Consider the following 26408-nt stretch of genomic DNA (forward strand, 5'->3'; position numbering starts at 1 on the left):
ATTTATTCAGTGCTGTCATTAAAAATATCAGGTTCTGTTCAGCACCTTGGGTGATGGTGGGCCAGTTCGGGACAGTTTTAGACAAGATTTTGTTGCGCTCTGGTCAGTGATGATGCAGGTCAGACAACTCGGTGCTGTGGACTGAATAAGATCAGCCTCCGACAGAAAGTACTTAGGCTGTAGGACCAAAATTTCAGGCCTGATTAAAGCTCTACAGCAGCCTCAAACATGTCCAGTCGTCCACACTCAATCTGAAGGAGCTGTTTATGGCTGATTGTTGTGTGCAAATGAGCTGGATGTTGACACAGATTATATTGTAGAAGTGATTACAACGTTCCACCCCAGTTCATCATCATCATCACGTAACTGTCAACTCCGTTCACTGGAGGAAAATCAGTGGGCGTCGTCCATATTTAGCCCAAAATGTCTCATGCTTGTCCCCAGATGTTCCCGTTAAGAGTCTGACCAATGAAACTAGGTTTAACACGCTCCTCACTCTAATGCATTCCATTCGTGAAGGCCTCAACCATTAAATGACGGCCTCACCATTAGAGACGGCTCTGTTTCATTAGCACAAGGAAGACACAGCGCTGGAGTTTCAGCACCTTGGACAGGGCATTTACTCAAGCTGTTCACACTGTGCACAGACACAATGCAAACACACGTTTATGTGAGGCAAACAGCCATCCTGTCTGTAATGGACAGATAAAGCAAGACTGATGGACCGCTCCTTATTTATAGCCTGTGACATCATCTCTGTTACACTTTGTTCAATATGGATGACTGACCTTTTCACATCAACTGTCCCCTTTATTAGAAACCCCTATGCTGTAGCTCCACTTTGCTGGTGTACAGTTAAAGACTGTAGCCTTCTGTAGCCATGCTGGTCATCTTGTAGCGCTTCGTCAGGGGTTAGTTTTTGACCATAGAGCTGCTGTTGGCTGGACCTAGCAGTGACACCAACATGTGTAAAACTCCAGCTGTGCCTGATACACTCGTACCAGTGCCACAAAGTCACTGCTATGCTGAGAACAATCCACCAACCTAATCTGGTTAACAGTGACCCTGTGGTCAGAAATTGACCAATGATAAATGGGGTAGAGGGCGGCATGTCAACAGATGGGCTACAGTCTGTAATAGTACGCGTATAGTGAACTTTAAGGTCTTTCTAATAAAGTGGCCAGTGAGTGGAGGTACAAGGTAGGTGTTTCTAATAAAGTGGCCAGTGAAGGGAAGTACAAGGTAGGTGTTTCTAATAAAGTGGCCAGTGAATACTGAACAGGCTTGTCTTCCATATGAGTCTAAAGTCTAAAAGGCTGCAGAATAAGATCTGTTGCAGACACACATTCCTATTCAGACAGTGCTTTCTAGGCTGGAGAGTGAAGGTGCTCGCATGTGAAAAGGTTAGAGCAGTCGCAGGGAGGAGGAGTGTACATTATTAATACACACGTCAGCGTGGCTTAAAGCCCTACCTGCAGAGAGAGAGAGAGAGAGAGAGAGAGAGAGAGAGAGAGAGAGAGAGAGATGAAGTGTGTGTGTGAGAGAGAGAGGGAGAGAGAGAGAGAGAGAGAGAGAGAGAGTAAAGCTGCTTCAGCTGCCTTGATTGTTAATTCTGACTCATTCTAACTGAGCACCTATTAACCACACAAAGACAAAAGACAACAGAGAGAGAAAGGAAAAGAAAGAGAGAGAAAGGGAAAGAAAAAGAGAGAAAGGGGGAGCAAAAGAAAGAAAGGGGGAAATAGGGAGACGAAGGGTGAGAAAGGGTAAGACTGCAACAGAGGAAAGTGAAAGACAAATAAATAAAGGAAAACAGGTGGAAATAAAGACAGAGCATAAGAGTATGAAAGCAAAGGAGAAACAGTGAAAAGAAAGAAAGAAAGAAAGAAAGAAAGAAAGAAAGAAAGAAAAAAAGAAAAAGATGAGCATGAAAAGAGGCAAGTTGAGAAAGAAACAAGGGAGGAAAGAGGAATAAAGAATATAAATGAAACAAAAAAGAGCATGAGGAGAAAGAAAGAAAGAAAGAAAGAAAGAAAGAAAGAAAGAAAGAAAGACAGACAGACAGACAGACAGTAAAGGGGGGCAATAGAAACCAGACAGACAGAATGAGGGAGGGAGAGCAAGAGGAGGGTGGGAGAGAGGATAGAGAGAGCAGAGAAGAAAGAGAGGGAGAACAAACAGACAGAAAGAGAGAGAGAATAGAGACAGAGGGAGAGAAAGAACGAGAGAGAGACAAAGGGGAGAGAGGCGATAAAGATGGAGAGAGAGAAAAGGAAAGAGAGAACAAAGACGGGGAAGAGAAAGAGACAATAAAGACGGTGAGAGAGAGAAAGAGAGAGAATAGAGACGGAATAGAGAGACAGAGATAAACAGAGAGATAAAGAAGGAGGAGAGAGTGTGGGAAAGAATGAGAGAATAGAGACACTGAACAAGGGGTGGAGAGAGACAATAAAGATGGACAGACAGAGAAACAGGGGGAAAGAGAGAGAATAGAGACAGAAAGAGAGACAGAAAGAGGGGGAAAGAGAATAAAGACAGAAAGAGAGAGAGAAAGAGGGGGAAAGAGAGAATAAAGACAGAAAGAGAGAGAGAAAGAGGGGAAGAGAGAGAATAGAGATAGACAGAGTAGAGAGAGGAGTGAGGAAGAGAGAGAATAGAGGCAGACAGTGAAAGAGAAGGGAGTGAAGGAGAACAGAAAGAGAGAATAGACAGACAGAGAGAGAGACAGTGAGAGACAGAATGCGAGAGGGGGAAAGAGAGTATGGAAACAGAAGGAGAGAGAGTAGACAGACAGAAAGAGAGAGAGAAAAAACAAACAAACAAATAAAAAATGAAGAGCAGAGGGGCAGAGAATAAAGACAGAAAGCGAGAGAGCGAGCGAGAGAGAATGGAGTGAAGGAGAGAGTGGTGGAGGTGAACAGGCGGTGGTGTTGGTGAAGTGCTGTTGCTCTACAGTCCCTCTCCTGCTCATTAGTGAACTCATTCCACTGAGTCATCATCAGTCAGAGAACAGCAGCAGCCCTGCCTGCACACACACACACACACACACACACTCACACTCACAGACATCCACACACACACACACACACAGACATCCACACACACACACACACACTCACACTCACAGACATCCACACACACTCACACTCACAGACATCCACACACACACACACACACACACACACATCCACACACACACACACATACATACACACACACACACACACACACACACCCTGTCTCTCTCTGATCAGACGAGTGCAGCGTCAGTGTGTGTGTGTGTGTGTGTGTGTGTGTCAGTCAGGCTGTGACTCAGCATCTCATCTCCCGCTCATCTGTACTCTGCTCAGGATCAAACCTTCAATCCTCATCTGTCCTGATTACCACAGTCGAGAAGAACACACAGCCCAGCACAGCACAAACACACACTCCTATTCCTCCATCACTCAGCTCTGTTTATTAGTCCAGTGGTCCACAGAGCATGCATGAGGTCCATTTACCTGTCATACGCTCGTCATGCTTGTGGCATTCGGCCCACAAGAAGTTCATTTTAATTAAATAACATTCTCATAACATTCCCAAGTACTCACTCAATAACACAACTCACCCAACTGATCAAGATCAGCAGATATTGACACATCAGTATCAACAAAACATCCACCAACATACACCATTAATTAGTGCTTGTTTTAAAGGTAGCACTTTACTTTGAGTATCCACTGTAGATGCTTTGCTGATGCTAACATTGCTAATATATATATATATATATATATATACATACATATATATATATATGTATATATATATATATATATATATACACACATGTCGGAAAAAAAAACTTGTATCTCCAAAATGGTAACTTTACAGGAGAAGAAAGAAACATACTTTTAATGTAAGTCAATGGAACCAGACGTTTTTCAAAGTAATTTTTCTTTTGGTCCATTCATCATGAAATTTACACACAATGTAAGGAACAACAGCCATTTTCAAATTATGTCAAAAACTGAAAAATGACAAAAATGGAGATACAAGGTTTTTGTCCGACAGCAGTGATATATATATATATATATTATATAAAGTCAAGAAAGTCATCAAGAAAATATCTCCAAATAGTTTCTTGATACTTTGAGCATTTATCGATAATGTATAGGGAGCTAGTCAAATAAGGTGTGGCCAATTTACATTGTATCGAGCAAACACTTTACAAATATTTTATATAGCACTTTTCATTTCCTTATAGACCTTATTTCTAGCGAACGTAGGACTCAACAGCAGTACTTCTGTTTTATCAGAGTTCAGCAGGAGGAAGTGTTTGGTCATCCATTTACGTCTTTAACACGTTTTACCAGCATAAAAATGAAAAGGATTATGTATTTTAGGGCCGTAAATAAAAGGAGAACAACAAAGGCCCTAAAACAGAGCCTTGTGGCACACCATATTGATCTCTTACGTTTAGAACACTCTCAATTTACAATTTTTTCAAAATTTTCTGCAGAACTAAATGGTTAAGATGTAAACAAATACATTAAGAGTGGTCTGATGTGAAATGGTTTGTTCTAGAGAAACTCATAATCTCAATGTTAGCGACAGAAACGTAGATATCACAAGACTTTAATGCCTAAAATCTACCTCAAAAAAGTTATTACCTGAAATGACATGTTACGAATATGTTAATTGATGCCTGCCACATTGTTTTGTGCTAGTTTTGAGAATATTTTGGTCTAAAACTATAATAATTTGTAGCATACCAGAGGTACATGCAGGGTATTATAAGGCAAAATCCTTTTTTTCAGATTTATCACTATCTTACCATTGTCAGCAGTGTAGTAGATACTGGATAGTAAATAAAATGGCTATATTTGTGTTGTAGACATAGGAAACCCCTGGTTCCCATCACCACCACTGTAAAGAAATCAGAGACTATCTCTACAATTAAAAGCACTTCACAGCAAACCACTCTGAAGGACTTTTACATCTCAACGACTGAATTATGCAGGTAATTTGATGATAAGTTGGTGGAATTCCTCTTTAAAGACAATATCAATTGATGATAAAAGGCCTTTTCATGCCAGAGATTCAGCCTAATGTAGAAATGCTGCACAGATGACGGCTCTAAATGTTACGAAACGAGCTGGACGCACATTAAGTGCTATTCAGGGTCGAACGGCTTTTCCGTCTCATTTTCTGAGTGTGACATTTACATGGAGATCTATAGGTGTTGGGCTACTGTCCACAGCTATTTTTAAACTGGTACATCTGAGACGTGTGGGAGGGAAGAACGGGCAAAAAAAGCAAGAACATAATGAAAAAAGGAAGGAAAACTAATCATAAGCACTCTGGCAAGCTTTGGGGGAAAGAAGACGACATCTTACATAACAACTGATGTCATAAAGCTGAACTGCTGAATTAGAAGTGTGTGTTTTTGGGCCATTTTCGACGGCATACGAGTCTTTTTTTTCCTGTTCTAATAAAAACAGGAAATTGCTGCTCTCACCTAAGCGTGCTGCAGATTTACAGCAATTACGCTTTGAGGGTTTAACAAATCCATCTCGGTCTCCCTTTTTAAGATAGAGCAGTGCAAAACGGCAGCAAAATACCTGACAAAAAGCAGCCGATTTAAAGAATAAGCTTGACTGTTCTACAAGTCTGGATGGGGATTTTTTTTTACTATGGATCCAAATCGCCACTTCTCAGTCCATCAAATGTAATTTCTTCAAAGAGTCGATGAAAAGAATGGCCTCTCGCTGGTAAAGTGCCCCTGGGGTCAAACCACCCACTCTTCTGAAACAAGACCAAAAAGGCTTTCAGAACACTGGAGGTAGAATGAGCTGGAACTGGAATTAAGCTACATAAAGATGCTCCCAAAAGTCACACCCACTGCCCGTCTGAAGTTCAGACACCTCATGTATTTTTCTCTTTCATTCATTATTTAATGTTTTTACCTAATTTTCTCCCAATGTAGACGTATATGTAACCGGACATTGTCGATATTGGACAAGTAACCTGATGGTTGTGTGTCCTGTTTAGGGAAAAGAACTGACAGAGAAAAACTTGTTAAACAGTTTGTAAATATGTTGGTAAATTGGGTTTCATGTTCAAGAAGGGTGTGGGTCCGTGCCCCAATACTCAGTTTTGTTCTGCAATGCATGCTCTACCACAGGGCTCTTCTTCAGGCTGCACTGCATTAAAAACAGACATGATTCTGTACTGGAAATCACTGCATGCGCTCAGAGACACTTCCAGAAATCACTGTCTGTGAACACAGTTTGCCATCGCAATCCACAAACGCAAGTTGAAGCTGTATCATGCAAAGAAGAAGCCATATGTCAACATGATCCAGAAACGCCGCCGTCTTCTCTGGGCCAAAGCTCATTTAAAATGGAAGGTAAAATGGAAAACTGTTCTGTGGTCAGATAAACCAAAATTTTAAATTCCTTTTGGAAACCATGGACGCCGTGTCCTGCAGACTCAAGAGGAGAGGGACCATCCAGCTTGTTGTCAGCGCACAGTCCAAACCCTGCATCTCTGAAGGTATGGGGTTGCATTAGCGAGCGCCTATGGCTTGGGCAGCTTATAAATCTGGAAAGGCTCTATCAATGCTGAACAGTATATAGAGGCTTTAGAACAACATATGCTCCCATCCAGACAGCATCTCTTTCAGGGAAGGCCTTGCATATTTCAGTAAGACAATGCTAAACCACATACTGCATCTATCACAACAGCATGGCTTTGCAGAAGAAGAGTCCGGGTGCTGAACTGGCTGCCTGCAGTCCAGACCCTTCAACAATAGAAAACATTTGGCACACCAAGAAACGAAAAAATCTGGCAAAGAAGGACCCAGGACAGTTGATGAGCTAGAATCCTACACCAGACAAGAATGGGACAACATTCCTCTCCCAAAGCTCGTTTACAGACTGTTGTTAAAAGAAGAGGTGATGCTATACAATAGTAGACACAGCCCTGTCCCAACTTTTTTGAGATGCGTTGCTGCCATCAAGTTCTAAATGAGTTACTGTTTTTCCTGAAATGGTAAAATGTCTCACTTTCAACATCTGATATGTGTTCTATGTTCTGTTGTGAATAAAATATGGGTCTGTGAGATTTACAAATCATTGCTTTCTGTTTTTACATTTATTTACATTTTACACAGCAACCCTTTTTTTTTAATTTTTTTGGAATCGGGGTTGTATTAAATAATATGTACACATGTACTGTAGAATGAACTACAATGGTTGAACTACAAAAAGCTGCCCCTAAAATTTTTACCCAGTTTTCTACTTCTTGAGTCATGGCCAATTCCACCTGCTAGCGGGGTTTCCCCCATCACACAATGCTACCAAACTGGGTGGATGAAGAATAGTGTGTGCTTCCTGTGAGATATATATGACGCACCACCACATCACTGAAAAGCTCAACACGCTTGGAGGAGGACACTAACTGCCAATTCTGTTAGGTCAGCTAACAGAGGCCTGCACTGGCTATGATCATGCTGAGTGATGACGGGGAGACGGAGGGCCATCCTACCCACCCAGAGCGAGACCAAAGAAGCTTTCTTGGACTGCCAGCCATGGATGGCTGTGGCGTACCTGGGAACGGGGTTCACAGTCTCCTGGTGATGGGGCTAACGCTTAGATGGCTGCACAACTTGGGAGTTCACATTTTCCATTTTGATCTAAAGGCTTATGTTAATGAATGATGACACTGATGCCTGTGACTGAATTTATTTTTCTAAACTAAAACGTCAAGTTTGAAATAATCGCAGCCAGCAAGGTCTAAGCATAAGTGTACTTCCTTCAGTCCTGTTGGAAAAGCATCCCAGGTGGCTCCTCACGAAGCAGCTTGGGAAAAAGAGTTTATAAAACTGCATCAAGGCAAAAGGGAAAGGCTACTTTCTAAGAATCTAAAATACAGAAGTGTTCTTATGGGTTTAATACTGTAGTGTTGGCACAGAAGAAGACACGGGACAACAATGTTGTACAGGCAGATGCTCTTTTCAACAGGCACTTCAACCCAATGCTGTCCCAATACAAGGTCGGGGAGGGAGTAGCGTGGAAGAACACGACACACAAGGACAGTCGACAAACTCACACACAAAGCCCACCCTCCACGGCCACAATTCACTAACCCAAATGCTACATATTAACTCCCACAACAACAACAGCTACAGCTACAACGAACATCTTTCATCTGCCATGAGCATGACACCTCCCGAGAGCCACTTTGCACAGCCACACCCCCTAAGCCCCACCAGGCGGCTGGCCTGTGACAATACTTTTTGGTCTCTGCAAAACTGTTTTGATCTCTTAAATATTATTATAAAATGTGCAAAACACATTTTGTTAGTCATACACATATTGTTATGTTAGTCATACTTCACTAAGTTCTGAAAAGTTGAGACTCTGACAGAGTCCTTTGTTTTGGCTGTGAGAGGGAGAGAGAGATATTCAGAGTCATTAAGCCTGCCTTGTGTTTGAGCTTAATTGTCTTGGCACACACCAAGTCCTCCGACAAACACAATTAGCATCTACACAGCTGACGCTCAGAAGTGAAGCTCCACATGACGGCTGGGCCTAAATACCTATTTTTTCCTCAAGCTCTTGGGGGGGCTTTTCCTGCTATCGTCAACCTCAGCAATGCTGGTTAACGGGCTGGACCCCCATGTCTGGAAAGAGGTTTGGGATTGAGGTTAAGGTTAGGGTTAGGTCTATGGTGAGGGTTAGGATTAGGTTTTGGATTGAGGTTGAGGTGAGGGTTAGGATTAGGGCCAGGGTGAGGGTTAGGATTAGGTTTTGGATTGAGGTTGAGGTGAGGGTTAGGATTAGGGCCAGGGTGAGGGTTAGGATTAGGTTTTGGATTGAGGTTAAGGTTAGGGTTAGGATTAGGGTTAGGTTTTGGGTAAACTTGGGTAAAGATAGGTTTTGCGTAAGTGAAAGACAAAGAAAGAGAGAGTGAGTGCAGAAGCAATAGAGAAAGCAAAAAAGAGTGTGCGGAGCAACAGAAAGAGGAAGAAAGAAAGAAAAAAGAAAGAAATTAAGAAAGAAAGAAAGAAAGAAAAAGAGAAAGAGAGGAAAAGAAAGATTGTGGAGCATTAGAGAAAGAGAGAAAGAAAAAGCTTGTGAAACAATAGAGAAAGAGAGAGAAAGAAAGACAGAAAGAGAGTGTGTGGAGCAATAGAGAAAGAGAAAGAAAGTGTGTGGAGCAATAGAGAAAGAGAGAGAAAGAGAAAGAGAGCATGTGGAGCGAGAAAGAAAGAGAAATATAAACATATAATTTTTGGTTTGTTTTTTAGGCGAAAAGTTTTAATGAACAGCTATTTCACTTTTAAAATATACTAAAACTGCAGGAAGCCTCGTTTCTGTGTTCGCAGGATGTTTGAGAGACGTGTAGAAGGATGGCTGATGTGGAGAGAGAGGAAACCTACAGAACTACTTTAAAAAAAAGGCCTTACTGGGGAAATGTCTTCATTTTTTATTTTATTGTCTGTTAAAAAACGTGTTTTCACTCTTCTTATTGAGTGTTTTAGTTCATAACAGCTCAGTCAACATTGTGGAATCGCTGTTGTTGATGTATAAATCCTCACATTAAATAAGGAAGTAGCCACTGCACATTTTTACTGAGCCCCTAAAGGACCATGGCAAAAAAAAAAACATTGCCACGACACAATTCCTCCAAACAGTTCATTCCTCACATTTATTGCATTCACAAAACTTTTGCAAAGGTAAGGCAAAGTGACTGCGGGAGAACACAATATCATAACCCTGTCTTTGTTTTTGTTGTTTTTGTTTTTTTCCCGTGACCCTTCTGGGCTCTGTACATTTTTATAGGTTAATCTTAAAAAAAGGGGAAGATTTCTCAAAACGATTGTACAGTGAACTGGGCTGAGCTCCGGATCTTGTTGTGCCCAGCCAACTCCCTGTCTGACAATACAGCTTTGTTTAACAAGTAGCTCGGCAGACTCCTAATTCAATATTTGCCTTTTCCATCAAGAGAGATCTCAAAATGAGCCAAAGTATGCATACAAATATGTGGATGCAAACGTAGCTGCACCCCTCCTCAACACCGGCAATAATGATCAAAAGAGAACTCCACCGTTTTTTCAGAATCCACACATAAGTCAATCACTGAGATGTAAACAGAGCCATTCAGAGTGGTTTGATGAGAAATGCTCTATTGTAGAGAAACTTGCTGACTCAGATTTTTGTACAGTGTTGGTGACAGGAACCAGGGACACCATGTTTACAACACAAATATAAGCTGCGTTCCAAAGGTCCTCGGTAGCACTGTCCTCTGAAGACTCCTCCTTAGTAGCCTATTGAAGGCTGAGGTAGAGCGCGTCTCCAGCTTCAAGTTCCTGGGAGTACACATCTCCGAAGACCTTTCATGGACACTGAACACCTCACACCTGGTTAAGAAGGCACAGCAGCACCTCTACTTCCTGAGGAGACTAAAGAAGGAACATCTGTCTCCTCAGATTCTCACAAACTTCTACTGCTGCACCATCAAAAGCGTATTGACCAACTGTATGACAGTGTGGTACAGCAGCTCCACCGAGGCCGACAGGAAGGCCCTCCAAAAAGTGCTGAGGCCCGCTGAGTGCATCACTGGCACACAGCTCCCTGCCATCAAAGACATTCACCACCAGCGCTGTGTGCATCATCAAGGACTCCTCCAACCCCAGCCACACATTGTTTAACCTCCTCCCATCCGGGAGGAGATACAGAAGCATTCGGACCAGAACCAGTCAGCTCAGCTCCAGCTTCTTTCCCTCCACCATCACCCTGCTGAACTCCACACCACTCCACTAATACTCATACTTGTCCACATTACTTTTGGCCAAATAGTGTATCTCTCCAACATGGACGCATTAAAAAATATGTTTTCGGCCCACCTCAGAACTCAAAACAACGTCTCAGGCATTAGGGAACATAATCATAACTATTTTGTGTAATACCTTTCCGTAGTGTTGAGTTTTACAGGCATTAAACACTCCGGATGTCTGGTTCCTATCAACACCACTGTGAGCAAGTTTGAATCTGTAAGGTTCCTTAGATTTCTTTTGTCTTAGCATTTTAATTATTGAACAATGTAATTTGCACCATTATAGTCTCAAAGCTGCTTTGTTCAAAGCTCATCTTGTTTGTTGATTTTTTTCACAAGTGCATTTGAAGAAAAGCAAATGTCCCGTTTGTCTATTTTGGTCTCAGCAGTGAGAATTTATGCGCTTTAATCACGGATCGAATGACCGCAACAGTATGAGTCATCTACAGAGCTCTCTCTCTTGTTCTCTCACTCACTCACTCACTTGAAAGATGGTTATGACTTTATGCAGGACTACTGTTTGCATCCCCGTTTCTCCCTCTCCCCTCCTCTCCTCATCACCAACTACACTGACGTAGGCCGCATCCTGCCGATTAGAGGCCGCATTAGCACCAAACTCCGAGAGATTACAGAGATCCCTCCTCAGTCATGGCGCACGTGTAAACAGCCCTCTTGAACTCTTTTCTGTTTGTATTCAGCAGTGAGGACACAGGGCATCTCTCTCGCTTCTGTGCGAGCCTCTGCGCTTCGTTTCTGCATGCGATTTGCTGCATGATCAATAAACAGAGAATGAGAGTGCGCTGAGAAAAGAGAGCCAGATGGAGGCCTCGAAATGCCGAGGGAGTCAGTACAAAGCGGAGCATTAAAGGAGGATGTTCAGCCTAAAGGTTGGATCGGTTTTGAGTAAGCTAGAGCGCTAACTGCTGAAGACTTGCAAATGGCCTCTAAACGTTTCCGCTTGTGTTATAAGGAAAGTCAGAAGGAAATCCCAAAAACTGTCACTCTCACATTCACTGACGGTTTTTTAAGACGATAGTTTAACAGACTCTGTCTGCTCTCCTGCACCGTCCATCACTGACACTGTCAAACAGCACTACTAGCCTCTTCAGGGTTGCCAAATTGGGCAGGATTACCCGGACAAGCATTTTATGCTACTTGCTATGATATAAAAGTAATTGGTTTTTATATTGTCGCTGCCATATGAAAAAAAAGTGCAGTAACGAGTAACTTAACAGGAGAAGGCAAAAACACTACTACCTTTCAATGTAAGTCAATGTGAAGAGATTTTGTTCCAAGTGATTTTAGAGCATTTCTATTGGTCCATGCATCATGAAATGCAAAGGACAGCTGGTGTGTTGAAATGATGTAGAAAACTCAAAATCGACAAAAGTGGAGATATATGGTTTTCTTTGGACAGCGACAATATCGCTGTTGTTGGAAGAAAACCTTGTATCTCCATTTTTGTTTCTCCATTTTTTTTAACGCAATTTGAAAAGGCCTGTTGTCCTTTATATTGTGTGTAAATTTCATGATGAATGGACTAAAAGAAACGGCCCAAAATTACTTTGAAAAAAGTCTGGTTCCATTGACTTACATCAGTAAGTAAAGTAGGTTTTTTCCTTCTCCTATCAAGTTACCATTTTGGAGATATGAGGTTTTCATGTATACAAACTCTTGAAAGTTTCCCCAACTGCACTTTATATTACATTACAATATGTAGGCCTCAGGCAACACAGCAAGAGGTCAGTACTTCTGGTCACATCTTCGTCTAAGCACAAAAATAACTTAGAGATAATGTTATACCTTCTGAACTTTATCAGGAACGTCCTTAGGCTCACTTGTTTATGCTTTTAATACCACAACATAGTTGCATGTTCAAAGTTCACATGTGCCCAACAGCTCACTAATGTCCTATGAAGAAACCGCAATGTTACATAGGCATAGCAGAGAGTTGGATATTAGGTACGTGGTGGAGGTGGAGGTGGTGCAGGCGGAGATGGTGGTGGTGGGGGGGGCACCAGGGATGGATTACTGACTGGGCCAGTGACCTCTGACTGTGAAAAAGACTACAGACAGAAAAATTAAATGAACAGTCCATATTCAACACTGTTCCTGTAATCAGTATTTTTCTTAAGGTCCATTTATGATGCTTGTGTGTTATTTATTAAAAACAGCCCTAATCCATTTCTACATGACCATTTTCCAAGCTGTCTTTATCCTTTAGAATTAAACAAGCTGTTTTGGTTAGTGTGCCTTTAAGACAAGTAATATGCAAATGGTCTCTGTTCTGGTTGGATGCTCTGTATTCATGCTCATTCAAACAGCAGTCCAGGCTGAGACACTTAACATGCTGTAAAAATTCAGCACAAGAGGGCTGGACTGAACTGCTGTACACCGACTAGGCGGAGATATGCAAATGGACTAGCTTTCGTGAAATCATGGAAACAACGAATTCAAAATGAGCTTTTTTTTACAGCTTAGTTTTCATATATGGACTTGACAGTGTTTACATACTACGTCAAACTTTTTTACTGAAATGAATTGTAATACTATGGGCCCTTTAAAGTCACTTTGCAAGTACATTTGCTGCATGGTGATGGAATAAGGTGGGGAGCAGGGGGCCTCCAAAAACACTCAGAGGATTGTTGTGAGACCATTTGTATTACCATTACAGTACTTATGATTAGTTTTTTTCACAATATTCTAAAAAAAAACTATATATATATATATATATATATATATACATATATATATATATATACATATAGATAGATAGATAGATAGATAGATATATGTGGACAAAAGTATTGGGACACCTATACATCACACCTACAGGAGCTTTTATGACATATACTTCTAAATCCACAGGCATTAATATGGAGGTATAACAGCTTCCACTCTTCTGGAAAGTTTCTACAAGATTTTGAAGTGTGTCTGTGGGAATATTTACCCATTTATTCATCCTGTTCTAGTTCATCCCAAAGGTGTCCAATGGGGTTGAGGTCAGGGCTCTGTGTGGGCCAGTCAGGTTCTTCCACACCAAATTCACCCAGCCATGACTTTATGGAGCTGCTTTGTGCACTGGGGCTCAGTCATGCTGGAACAGGAAAGGTTCTTCCCCAAACTGTTCCCACAAAGCTGGAAACATACAGTTGTCCAAAATGTCTTGGTGCTGAAGCATTAAGATTTCCCTTCACTGGAACTAAGAGGCCTAGACCAGTCCCTGAAAAACAACCCCATAGCATCATCCCTCCTCTACCAAACTTTACAGCTGGCACAGTGCAGTCAAGCAGGTAACGTTCTACTGGCATTCGTCAAACTCAGACTCGTCCATATGCCAGCTTCTGCCAGACACCACTCCACCCAATGCCTGCCATTTTTTTGCAGTTCCTGCAGTCCATGTTCACATGACTCACATATGAAAATATAAAAAGGCATACATCAGGTGCTACAAGATGTATCAGTGAGTACCAGATTCACATAGATATGCTAATTTCTCAAGGCTGCTCTCAGCTTCCTATCTGAATTACCAGTGTTCCACCTTAAATAGCGCAGCGGTTACAGTCTAGCAGAAGTACAGGAGTCTGAACATAACAGCTACATCATTTAAGGTGGACTGAAAAATGAGAATAAGAAGTTAACCTCAGCTTCATCTACAAATGTACATGTACAAGTCTGAGATGGTGGTCGCTGGTTTAACCCTTAAATTACTACAGATATACACTTTCTTGTACATGTGCTTATACATTAGCCCATAGCAACCGGCCCAAATCACTACCGGCCCACCGGGACTTCTCCCGACTCTCTCAAACACCCACTCCAGCCCTGCAATTCAGTGTATTTCTAAAAAAATAATTTTGATTTATATTAAAATAAACAAATGGTGAAATTTGAGATTTCATGGTGAACTAAACCATTTCCTAAATAAGCACAATGGAACTGAATCATCATGAGGTCAGATGTTTACTCCCTTTGAAGTTAGTTAAGCATTTTTGAGATTAACAGATGAGTAATAAGCCTTGGGTCCAATGGACTTATTACTGGAGAGATACATAATATAGCATAGTAATTATAGTTATAGTACAAATCCAATCTTCACTGGCTGAATGTCCTCGCTGATCAACGTTTGACATAAATACTTCAGTCCTTTCAGAACTACACGACCTCATCAACTTAGAAAGTCTCCATTAAATGAGACTGAATAAGGTACACTTTTTTCCTTAAGCGACAGAAAAGCTTTTCAAGTTAATGTATGCAAACCTCAAGGCTGGTGTGCAACGGGGAGGCGGCCTACAGTAACAAACAGAGAGATGCTTATGTGTCACAGAGTGCATGACGAATGAAAAGAAGCCGGAGAGCCAATGCGATTGCTACGCAGAGCACATTCTGACTCACTAAAAGGTGGCTCGCCTGCCAATACTGTGAAGCGTAGCATGGATGGTTGCCAAGAGAATCAGAAGAAGCCTCAACGTAACATGCTTTATACCGATCCGCAAGGCCTTAATGCCCTGGTTTACTGCTTGGAAGCCGAATTGAGCTTTGATTTATGATTGACAACAGGCAAGAAGAGGGTCTGAAACACTTTAAAAAGTTGCAGAGGAAAAAACTTTGGCTGTGCTGACAGAAAAAACACAACCCAAGTCTTCACTAGCATGAGCATCTGATATAACAATAACAAATAAGAGATACAGTCAAACGTTTGAAGACCTATCTGAATGTCTTTCATAACTCTAAAGACATTCTGATCTAGGCTTGTGATCCTTGAGACCACCGGTGGTTCCCAAACACACTTCATCACACTTCATCATATTTCATAAGCTACATTCAAAAGGTGGGGGTCATATGAGGCTGTAACTGTCTTCTTTCCTGTCAAATAGATGGGTAATGTAATTTTAAACTTTATAATAAAAGAAGATTAACTTACATTTTTTTTTTGTCTCCTGAAAGTCGACCCATTTTTCCACAAGTCTGGGCTATAAACTATAAACAGATGGCGTCTCTTCAGTGATCTGCTCTGTAGAAATTATTTTTATAAAATAATACAAAGAGCGTCTAAGATTTTTGGCTTTCAGCAGTAAATTGTAAGCATATAGCAATATGTGTGATCATAAAACACATGTTCTGTTAATGTGAGGGGAGCTTAATATATAACAAAAATGTACATTTATTTCATGCAGTTACTGAATAACTTGCCTTACGATGGTCATGTGAATTCAGATGCAAATACCAAAATATATCCTGGAGAATAAGAGGTTAAATGCTTGAAACTGTAAACGTACATAGTAAAGTTGTTACCTACGTATCAGTTTATTTCCAAAACTTATTTATTTCAGCAAATGTGGAACATCTTTAAGTCCCACGTGGTTCTTAATGAAGCTGCTTCAGAGAATGGCAAGAATGTGCAGAAGCTGCATTAAGGTCCTTTGAAGAATCTAACATATAAGATTCCCTACATGGTCAAATGTATATGAACTTCTCCTCTAATTAGTGGATTCGGCTGTTTTGGCCAAACTCATTCACAACGATGCATTAAATCAACTTGTATAGACAAACAGTGACAGCTGAATGAGTTGTGCTTAGTGACATTTAATATTATCAGATGCCGTTCCAAAAAGTCACTTAGTCAAATTTCTGCCCTGCTAGAGCTGCCCCAGTCAACTGTAAGTGCTGTTACTGTGAAGTGGAAACGTCTGGGAGTGACAACCAGAAGACAGATCACACGAGATCATAGAACGGAACCGCAAAAGAAAAAACTCCCCGTCCTCGGCGCTCACTATCAAAGTACCGCCTCTGGAGGCAACGGCAGTGCAAGAAGTGTTTGTCAGAAGCCTCGTGGAATGAATTTCTGTGCCCAAGCAGCCGTACATAACCTTAACATCACCATCTTCACCACATGGGAGTCTACCTGCCTAAATGCATAGTGCCAACTGTAAAGTTTGGTGGAGGAGGAATGATGGTCTGGGGCTGTTTTTCATGGTTTGGGCCCCTTAGTTCCATTGAAGGGAGATCTACAGCATACAATGATATTCTAGAGACCTGCATGCTTCCAGCTTGGCAGAAACAGTTTGGGGAATTCCAATCATTCTCTGTTTTCTATGCACAAAGTCCAAAAAGAAATGGTCTGCTGAATTTGGTATGGATGAACTTGACTGCACAGAGCCTTGACCTCAACCCCATCGATAGCCTATCACATGAAACATGAAGCCAGGCCTTATTATCTTAATATCAGTGCCCAACCTCACTAATACTCTTAATGGGAAAACAGAAGCAATGGTTGTTATTTCACAGCTTTAGTCTTCTTTTATCCTAAAACATAGAAAAATTAAAGATAATCCATCTCCCTTTCTTGGAGGAAAGAGCCACCGGTGGAAACCAAGAAGACAGAATAGGAAAAAGCAAGCTGAAAGTAAGTTAAAAGAAAAGTTTCCCTCTGCGTTTCCCAAGGACAAAATGCACAAATTTGGGCCTAATTCAATCAGCGAGGTTCACAGAGCACTCATAGTAGTTGTTTGGCTGCACGGTTCATCGGCTTTGCTTGCTCGAGCATTCAAAACCATCTTTTTTTCTGTCTCAGAGACCACGGATGTTTCTTCCATTGCTTGCTCCCAATTAATCAGCCTCATTCTCTACATCTCTAGGACACGAGACAAGAAAAGAACATCTAGATGGATGCCTGAAGGCAACATAAGCAATGCTCTTACTTGCCAAAATCGAAAATTTCTCAAGAAAAATAAAGTGTCCCTAGCATTTTTACCTCCCCAAGTTCCCTCTTAGAAACCATTTAAATGCATAAGGCCTAAAACTATTAATCAATGCAGCAGCAGCAGAGAATTACTGTACGTGCCATGAGGGTCAACTGTTTTCAGCTTAGTCGTTCATCGTGTGGGCAGATTTGGATTTGTTTTCCAAGCCAAAAAGTCTTGCCTGTTGGGTTTAGAAATTGGAAAAGGGCAATTAATATGAGAGAGACACATCCTGAGACTATGACATGGAATTCCTGAAAGCAAATGATCCAACTTAGAAGGTTAAAATATACCAACTGATGGTGAACAGCATGGAGAGAAATCTGCAATGTCATGCGATTGAGAAGACTGAGAGTACAGTAGAAGCTGGTGGGGATATTCATTACGATTAACTTGTCACCCCCGAGCAGTCACACTTGTTATGATTAATTATTAAGCCATCCTCTTAAGACATGTGCTAAGCCATGGAGGACCTGGAGAACGATGCAGACCAGTGGGATTTCCACTGGGATTGAGACACCTCCTGATATTAGAGCATGACTAATAGTGTCAGCTAATAATCACAACCCACAGTTTTATCAGTATTGGTGGAAATGTAACATAATTCAAATATCACTGATGAAACACCAAGATTTACCAACTTTTATGGTCGCAGCCTCACCAGAATCACCCGCTAATGCGGTGAAACCTTAGACAGATGGAACCCAATGTCAGTCAAACTGTATAACAGTATCACAGCAACACAGGCTGAACTGCTGTACTTTAAAACAAAGCACAAAGATGAATGATGAACACAATTATAACACACAAATGGGCTGATATTGATGACCCACGGTTTTATCAGTATCAGCAAAAATATTGGCAATAATGCACAAATGAAAGACACAAAATCTATCTAACCCACCGCCAGTGATATAACACTTATATCATGCATAGCTGTAACTTGCTGCTGTTTATGAAAGAGCTTAAAAAAAAGTGTGTCAATTCACAACCAACAATTATATCACTCAATTAACCACTGCTCAAACTGCTGGAGTAGAGAATAAAATATAAATCTGAATATTATTATATATTCACTATGTTGTCTTAACTTTTAATGGAAGTTAATGTATAAAGGTTTTATTCAAAATCATTTTTATTGGTCCATCATCAGCTGGCATATATATGAGGTATTTATTCCAACAGTGACAGTATATATAAATACACCAATCAGCCTGACTGGTCAGGACCCTTACAGGACCACCACAGAGCAGGTACTATTTGGGTGGTGGATCATTCTCAGCACTGCAGTAACACTGATGTGGTGGTGGTGTGTTAATGTGTGTTGTGCTGGTCTGAGTGGATCAGACACAGCAGTGTTGCTGGAGTTTTTAAACACCTCAGTGTCACTGCTGGACTAAGAATAGTCCACCAACCAAAAACATCCAGCCAACAGCGTCCTGTGACCACTGATGAAGGACTGGAGGATGACCAACACAAACTGTGCAGCAGCAGATGAGCTATCATTTCTGACTATGTGGTGGTCCTGTGGTGTCCTGACCACTGAAGAACAGGGTAAAAGTGGGTTAACAAAGTATGCAGAGAAACAGATGGACTACAGTCTGTAACTGTAGAACTACAAAGTGCACCTATATAGTAAGTGGAGCTGATAAAATGGACAATGAGCGTAGAAACAAGAAGGTGTTTTTCATGTTATGGCTGATTGGTGTATTATATATTATCAAATATTAAGCCCCTTAAAAGTTTCAGTATTGGCCACAAAATTGTAATATTAGTTGGGCCTTACTGTGTGTACAAGGTTGGTGAGTCAATAACACTTGTGATAAACCCTTAGATCAGGGGTGCCCAAGCTTTTCGTCTTAGGGGGGCAATACATATATAAAAAGGATAAGTAGGCTTCAAATGAAGATTAACACATTTTATTTCAGAACATTACACTATATTTGGTTACTAAAATACTTAAAATAAACAACATTTAGTAATCTGTAGGATATAATATGTTTATTCTTCTTTCATTGGACGAGTGGGGTGAGGTTAGGGTGACTTTCTGGCTGGCCAAATCAAACACTGGGCAGCCCTGCCTTAAAGATAAATTATCACTGTTATTGACTTACATTACAGTCTGCTCTTTCTCGTTTAAGAGGAAGTATTAAATTACCGTATAACTTGATTATATAGAAGGTGCTCATTTAGGGTGGGCATTATGGCAAAAATATAACTTCACAATACTTCAAGACATTTTCATAAAACCTGATATGCAGCACAACCTTTAGTTTTTTTTTTTTTGAGGTTTATTACAATTTGGAATGGATAAAAAGTGGCAGCACATTTTGAAAAGAGCTATGAAAAACTATGAGTACACTGATTTTTTAAAATTCAACTTTGGATATATAGGAAAAATAAGCTAATGGCATAATTAGCTGACATTTAATCAGTTAACCGGTTACTATGCAGGTTATGCAGTTACTATACAAAGAGTTGTTGTTGTTTACTTTCTCTCTATAATTGGTGTTCAGTGTGAGATATTCACGTTCAGACTTTGTCATTATAATATGATACAATATCATCATATTGCCTTTACTTAACACTAACACAAAGTCAATTTAGTTAAAATAGGCTTGTCATTTACCAGGCAGAGGTTGCTGTCCAAACACTACAGTCTGAAGGGGCAGAGTCAGCAAAACAGCAGGAAACTGCCCTTAGCAGTGGCCAAGCTTCTGGCCTGGCAACATAGGACACTGTCAGTCCGACTGAAACACGAAGAGACAAGGGTTAGGATTCATTCCGCTGACTCATTCCACCAAATGATATTTTGTTGACAGAGACAAATGCTTCTTGCGGCGCTGTTCTCTAGCATGACTTTGTTCCAAGGCTTAATTTCATCTGGAGCGCTGTTGAGAGTACAGCAGAATGCAAGGTGCATTTCAGTAAAGTGCTGGCCCGAAGAGAAGCTCTTCTACCGGAACACTTTCTTATTTCTATTAGTAGAAATTAAGGAAAAGTTCAACTAAGAATGCTAACATGGTTAAAAAATAACAAGAGCTAGTCGTAGCCAGCCTGCATAGCCTAGTTCGCATGCCAGCTTGGCTAAATTTAAAACAGTCCTTTTGCTTTCATTAGAATTGGGAGAGGACCTACAGTGGACGTTCTGCCAGGGTGATGGAACATAATAGCACAGCCATGAAGCTAAATCAATGACTAATGAACATATGGAGCTATAAAGGCCGCTGCTCTCGCTGTTTCCAGTGCTGATGTCTCCATTCCTCCACTGCAATAACAGACGTGATACTAGACCAAAATGCAGCCTAAATTTGGGTTCACATTACTTCTATTTCAAGGCAAATAGATGAAAACTCTCCAGGAAAAGCACAGCAGAGTCCCTGACATGCAGTTGTAAAAATGAAAGGCGGTCATGAGTAATCAGCCAACTCGTTATGTATCCACTTAAAATACTACTTGAAATTAGCAAATTGTTCTGCCTGAGACCAAATAGAGCAAAAATTGCAATATGTATCTCACATGACTCTTTAAGTTATGCTAAGCTACTATTTCAGCAGATTTGCAAGCCACACTCTGTCTTGACTCCAGCCTTTTTATTTTACTGTTTTGTTGTAATGTCACACAATGAATAAAAGCCCAGTTGTGTTTCTGTTAATAAACTGGGGCTGTGAATTCAGTGCAATAAACATTTTTTACTCTTACCAGACTTTTCATTTGAAATCTCTGAATAATCACTCGTTTTATGTTACGGTAGTTGACCACTCCAAATTACTTAATGTGCGTCAACCATAAAGATCTGAAATTTCTTTCTCTACTGTAACCAGCATTGGATAAGCTGACTACACAGGCCTCCTCGCCTCACGGTTCTGCCACTTCAACACTTGTAAAGAGCAGTTAGGACCTACATTCAAGTTACTTCCATCCTCACTGTCCACAAATATGTTCAAATTCACACTCATATACGTCTTTCTGACAGGACTGTTTTTAGCAGGAGGCAGTTAGGATGCAGTGACCCCGGGGGCCAATGGGCTGGGTTACGGGAGCTTAGCAGGGCAAATCCCTCTCTAATCCCGAGACAACGCTGTAGCCCTGTTTACAGTGTGGAAGCAAAAATGTCCACTGCTCACTGGCCATTTCAACCAGCCACAAACAAACATACGACGTAGTCTACTATGACTAGACTGTAAGCTGTTGGTGAGAAAAATAAACAAACAAACAAAAAGTTAAAACATTTTTGATGATTCATTTATTATCACTTGGAAAAAAACTGCATGTTTATTACACAGTCAGGACAGGAAAACAGCTCTGAGGCTGCTCACTAGACAAGGTTACTGAGGACAGAATAGTGCTGAAGTTAATAACAGCTGACAGGTAGTCCATAGTATTGCTAGTAGCAACAAAATAAGCACTGCTTACAGTATAGGAAGCACATGTAGTTCCCCAAGAGACTGCATGATTACGACAAAGAGGCCTACCGACAAGCTGGCAGTTAGATGTGAAAGAACGGAAGGTAACCTATAAATTCAGCTGTGAAATGATAGCACTGTTAATTAATACTTCTTTCACATCTAAACATCCTACAGGGCATCGCTCTACTCTGGCTAAAAGAGAGAATCTGGCATATAAAATGGAAAGTTAATGCCATAGACATCACTAGGTGAACTCTGGAGAGGCTCTGAGAGTTTGACTAGTGTTAATCTATTAGTAAATATTTCCTCAGCACGTCTTTAAGACTTGTGCCTCTGCCTATCCCAGGAGTTGGCAACTCACAGCTCCTGAGCCACATTCGGCTCTTTTACTGTCCTGTTGTGGCTCCACAGCAGAATTAGATTTGTAGGTAAAAATAAAATAATCCTCCTTTACAGTAAAATAAAGCTCTGCTGGTCGTTCAACACAGTTTAACAGTAAATGGTCTTAAACGCTGGAGTTAATGTAGAACAGCTAATTCACCCTTTAACCCTGAAAGTTGGTGCACAGACTGCTGGTCACATAGCAACGCAGACCACAGGCTTGCCTAGCTAGTAGATAACAAAAAGGCAAAGAGAAAGATTTAGGACTAACATTGATGATTCAGAGACTAATGGACTTATTTGCATTTATAGACACTCCAGTTTCCTGATACGTTTAACCTGCAGTGAGAAACTGTCAGACATTTAAAAGTCATGAAGCTGAAGTTGCTTCTCATTCTCCAGCTTCTTGTTCGAATTTTCATGTTCCACCTTAAATGGAACAGTTAGCTGATAAAACAAGACCTGCAAAAAAACCATAAAACTTTTAACTATAATACAGCATGATTCAGCAAGATCGCTGAATATTAACCCACTTATTGTCATCAAATGTACTTCATTTGCCAAGTATGATCAAAAGTCCATATGACTTTTGTTTACATTAGTCAAAGACGTCAGTCTGAACACTAAGAGAACCAAACTAAAATTTAACAATGTATCATTTTCCGCTTTCGTCCTGACAAAGAGAACCGAACTACAGCGAGATTCACTCGAAAGAGGCCTCGAATATTCTGTAATAACTCTCTCTAGGATGAAGCAATCTGAACGAAACAATGTGCAACGTGCTCCTCAGTATATGGAGCTTCGAACAAGCCGGGATGCCCCTGCGTCGGAGTGATGAGATAGGCACGGACAGCCGTTGTGACGTTTAACCACTGTTTGCAACTTCCGGGTGCACACCCCCGTACCCTTTCATGTGTCTGGCACAAAACGGAGATCACTTCCAGCATCACATGTAATGCAATCGATTACATATACGTCAAGGTATGTAGTGTAGTTTTTTGGCTCAGACTGCTTCATCCTAACGGGAGTTACAACAGAATATTCAGGGCCTCTTTCGAGTGAATCTCCCTGTATAAAGGTAAACACACACTGAAATAATACCCCTGTTTTGCACCTGCCACCAGCACCAGAGAACTACAAAACACACAAAACTGCCTGCCAAAACTTTAGGAAATTAAACAGAATATGTAATCAGCCATGCCATCGATCTCTACAGACTTCTTTGCACAGTCGTTCCTAGTTGTGAGCAACTGCCCTGCAAATCATTGCTGTGCAAACACCCCAAAATGATAACTTTACAGGAGAAGGCAAAAACCTTTTGGACCATTTCTTTTGGTTCATGAAATTATAACACAATAAAAGGACAGCTGCTGTGCTCAAATGATGTTGAAAAATAAAAATAGACTTTTTTTTGGAAATGCATATATATTTTGCATTTTTTCATATACAGTGAGGTCCAAAAGTCAGAGACCACTAGTGAAAATGCCTCTGTTTTGCACTCCTTTTTAATTTACCAGAAAGACTTTCATTACAAATTCTATTATCAGCATAACGATTTGAAAGAAAAGTAGAATCTTTAACATTTTAACATGAATTTCAGAACTTAGTTATTCTGAGTTATTCTGATCTATTTCTTTTGCGTTAATGAAAGTGTGCACTCAAGCTCACGTGGACTCCACAAACCTCTGATGAGTAAATCAAATCTTTCTGAGTGTCATCTGAACACGAGCTTCAATAAAAGGAATAAAACCAAAAAGAACTGACCTTTTTGTTTAAAGGCCTTGACTTTTTCAATGCCACAAATTTGCTTAAATATGAATAGTGACCTAGACATTGCACAGAATCGTGGCTATTTCTGCTTCATTTTACTTGACATAACTTTACTTTGTTTCACATTTGACATCAAAATTTACAATGTTGTTTGTTTCCAGCTTTAAATGAAAAATAGTCCCCGATTTTAGATGTGGTCTCAGACTTTTGGAGCCCACAGTATATGATGCATAAACTGCACATTTAGGCTCATATGCAAGTTTAGAAAACTAATGGTTTTTGGGCAGAATGCATCCTATTTGCACCTGAAATCTGGCACCAAAAGCTGAGAACATCTGGCTTTGGGAGCTCTCCAGGGATAGGATAGGGAAACATGGACCTGCATGTACAGTATGTTACCTTTTTGCAGCACTGCCACTATTGATTTAAAACAGAAGTGCCAAATCCTGGACATCTACCACCCTGGAGATTTCAGATCCAGCACACCTGCCTCTAATACTCAGAAGCTCCTGAAGGCCTTCATCCCCTGGATCAGGTGTTTTTGATTAGGCCTGGAGCCAAACCATGTAGGGTGGTAGATCTGGGCTGTGCACTGCTGATTTAAAGCCTCTGCTGGTCAAGCAAAAGCTGGTCTATTAGTCACAACTACTGAGCTCAATGAGGGAATGTCACAGTTACTGCAACAATCCCTCAAGAATAAATGGTCAAAATCATTTAATTCATGTTTTCTTGAAAAGGGAACTACTTATCTTTAATTAAACTGAACCTCATTTCTGGCCTTTCTGTTTGTTGAAGTTGCTCTTTCATTGTTAAGTGGTGCAGGTCTGAGTCACTATCTGCTTGGCTGACTTATCACTTGAGCACCACTCTTGTTTACCTGGGAGGATTCTCTAGCCCCTCCTCAGGCCGGAGGATTTGCTTTGTTATGTAACTCCCTGGGGTGAGCTGCTGATGTGGTGGTACACACTGGTGTCCACACTAAGATAAGCACAGATCCTGCACGTGTACATGTACGGGCATTGCATTACAGGTTCAGCTGAAAAACAAAACCTCAACTAATTTGAAACTCATCAATCCAGTCATTCATTGATTGTCATAATGAGTGGTGCAATATGGGCAACTGAGGTCTGCGCAGTTAATTATAGTGCAACCGCAGTCCTGATACATTGTAATTTGACTTAACATTGAACATTTTATTAAGATTTCATTTGTAATTTTACTTACAGTTACAATTTACAATACAAGTGTTATTCATATGTATATAATAACATTATTTATATCTGATCTTTGAAGTGCTGTTATGCACGTACTGCAAGTTCCAGAACCCCCTAATTAACCTCTGAACATCTCAAAATCAAAGTTCTGGGAGGTTCCTGAAAACTATGAAGTTACTATGAAGTTCTGCTGCCCATTAAGGAAAAATAGACACACAAATACAGATTTAAGGAAAGCTCACTGTTCAGCTGCTTCACCCACAACTGGCCAGCTTCTGTCTCTGTTATTCCCAACTAGTGATGCAGCACTGATCTGCCTCAGGATGAAGCAAACTGGTTCACCCAGTTGGTCTTTCATAGCATAGCAACTGTAACTATGCCTGGAATACCTCAGAAAAACTTCACAATATGCCGTAGCACATTCTCGCGTTTCGCATGACGTCACACTGTATAGTCGTCACCATTTTGAGGGACCGAATCAGTGAGTGACTGCGCTGCATGATGCCTTTAATTTGCTGTGCTTTGTGGAGACCTCTAATTCAGTGTTTCAGACTCCAGACTTGGAGCTCCTGCACTGTATAGTTTAGTGTTTCTCTCTGCTGTTCACCTGGTCGCAGGACTGGAGCTGAACTCTGAACTAACTGCACTAGAAAACTTACAGAATCATCTGTCGAAACACGACGTCGTTTTCCGCCCCACGACATTCAGTCTGATATTTAACGCTTATGTTTCTCCATTCAAACCTCATTTAAATCTCCAGAAACAGAGAGTAAAGTTAGGCTGTCTGCAGCTCCGTTAGGGGGACGACTGTTCATCTCTCGGCTGTTAACATCAGCTAAAGTTATCTAAAGGCCAGCATTGATCACATCTGTGTTAATTAGCTGATGTCGTTCCTCCTATGATGACAGAGCTTTTCTCCTCTTTATGCAACACCATGGGATCCTTTACCCACCCTGGCGTGAAGAGCCGGTGGGCTTCTGTGCTTTTAACTGCTTTGAGAGACTCCAGAACAGGGAGAGGGGCTGAGTATGAGATAAATATAAATGTCAGGAAAACACAAATTTGGTAGC

At 40.9% G+C, this 26408-nt stretch overlaps 1 protein-coding gene across 1 annotated transcript in view; it reads right to left on the reverse strand.

Annotated features, from left to right (window-relative positions):
- The window catches only part of oxr1a (oxidation resistance 1a), a 305279-nt gene extending 284978 nt beyond the window's left edge, over positions 1-20301 (reverse strand). The window contains 1 exon segment of the mRNA XM_036558930.1: positions 20194-20301. The gene's annotated coding sequence lies outside the window, so the exon portion shown is untranslated.
- Positions 20302-26408: the final 6107 nt, after the last annotated feature.

The sequence above is a fragment of the Colossoma macropomum genome, unplaced genomic scaffold (genome assembly GCF_904425465.1).
Source record: "Colossoma macropomum unplaced genomic scaffold, Colossoma_macropomum, whole genome shotgun sequence".
In the NCBI taxonomy this organism is placed as follows: domain Eukaryota; kingdom Metazoa; phylum Chordata; class Actinopteri; order Characiformes; family Serrasalmidae; genus Colossoma; species Colossoma macropomum.